This window comes from Oryx dammah, unplaced genomic scaffold (assembly GCF_014754425.2).
Source record: "Oryx dammah isolate SB20612 unplaced genomic scaffold, SCBI_Odam_1.1 HiC_scaffold_2067, whole genome shotgun sequence".
NCBI classification, from domain to species: domain Eukaryota; kingdom Metazoa; phylum Chordata; class Mammalia; order Artiodactyla; family Bovidae; genus Oryx; species Oryx dammah.
Window position 1 is genome coordinate 4,259 of NW_024072164.1, and position 1,586 is coordinate 5,844.

Genomic DNA, 1,586 nt, shown 5'->3' on the forward strand with positions numbered 1-1,586 from the left:
CTTTCTGAGAGTATATTGTGCATCTAGTCCTGTGCTGAATACAGGACAAGAAGTCCTCCCTTTGCATGGCAGTGTGAGATTAGCAACGTGGTCTTGATGTCCGAACATGGTGCTGGGAGACTGGTGACTTTGAATTAGACCATGGCAACAGAATCATACAAAGTGAGACCTGCCCATGTTCATTTCCCAGAACTGAGGCACAGAGAGGTTAAGTAACCCATCAGATGTTACAGAGAGCTGGGATTTGAACCCGGGCCAGTTGGGTTCCAGAACCTGAAAAATGAATCACCTTGATCATTATGTAGCTTTTCCTGTATTCCCTTGAGGAGAATGTTTCCTACATTTGAACCTCCCTCTATGCTCCTATGTGGGAACTAGAGGCCTCAGTCTTTGATATGACCCCCTTGTCTGGGCACTGATCCCACCTTGGGGGCCAACCCCCTCTCCCTCTGCCCCATCTAGGTACCTGGGAGACCAGGATGCCACTATGTCCATCCTTGATATATCCATGATGACAGGCTTCTCACCTGATATTGATGACCTCAAACTGGTATGAAGGCCTTGGGCTCAGGGGCTGGGATCCATGGGCAGGAGCCCAGGGTCTGGAAGAAGCTGGAGTGGCAGGGGGAATGGGGATGTAGGAGGGATTTTTACAAACCACATCCTTCCCCAGCTGAGCACTGGTGTCGACAGATACATCTCTAAGTATGAGATGAACAGAGACTCCAACAAGAACACACTCATCATCTACCTGGACAAGGTAAGGCTTCCATTGGGATCCTGAACCTCTACCTGGCTGACCTTTCCTTCTCCACTGGCCTCGTGCCCAGGTGGGGCCAGGGAGACAGGGTCTGGACTGCTGGGTGTGGGAAGACAGGGGCATGTAAAACAAGGCCAACCCACTTTCTGTAAGCATCTCACCTTCTGACCACTCATGTCCCAACCGCATTTTTCACTTGTCCCGTCCAGCTTCTTCTCACCAGAGTCTTAACCACTGAGTGGAAAAAAACCCACTTGTGGTTTAAAAAAAAGCAGTGCTTGATGGAGAGAAAGACCTTCCCTTGTTCCCCAGCCCCTAGCATTTCTCTCTTCTCTTATTTTCTCCCCATTCTTCCCTTGCTCTATTTATTTATATGACAGAGCTGGGTCTTCATTGTGGTGCATGGGCTCTTGGCTGTGGCATGCCACAACCACTGACACACATGCCATAACTGCAGAAGTCCACATGCCGATTTGCAGTCTGACCACAGTGCACAAGGCTTCCCAACATTTGTTTTTGTGTTCTTTGTGATGATAGCTATTCTGGCATGTGTGGGGGCTGTCTCACTGCAGGTTTTTGGGTTGTTGTTGTGTTTTTTGGCTGAACTGGGTCTTCTTTGCTGCACATGGGCTTCCTCTAGTTGCGGCGAGTGGGGGCTACTGTTCGTTGCAGTGCGCGGGCTTCTCTTTGTGGCGGCTTCTCTTGTTGCTAGAGTGTGGGCTCTAGGGCACAGGCCCAGTGGTTGTGGCGCATGGTCTCAGTTGCTCCGCGGCATGTGGAATCTTAGTTCCCCAACCAGAGATCAAACCCGCATCCCCTGCATTGG

General features: G+C 50.5%; 1 long non-coding RNA gene across 1 annotated transcript; it reads left to right on the forward strand.

The window, feature by feature from the left end:
• Positions 1–206: 206 nt before the first annotated feature.
• LOC120859645 lies at positions 207–729 on the forward strand. The gene is made up of 2 exons (XR_005720126.1): positions 207–550; positions 674–729. It is a non-coding gene; the product is annotated as an uncharacterized LOC120859645 (long non-coding RNA).
• The last annotated feature ends 857 nt before the right edge of the window (positions 730–1,586 follow it).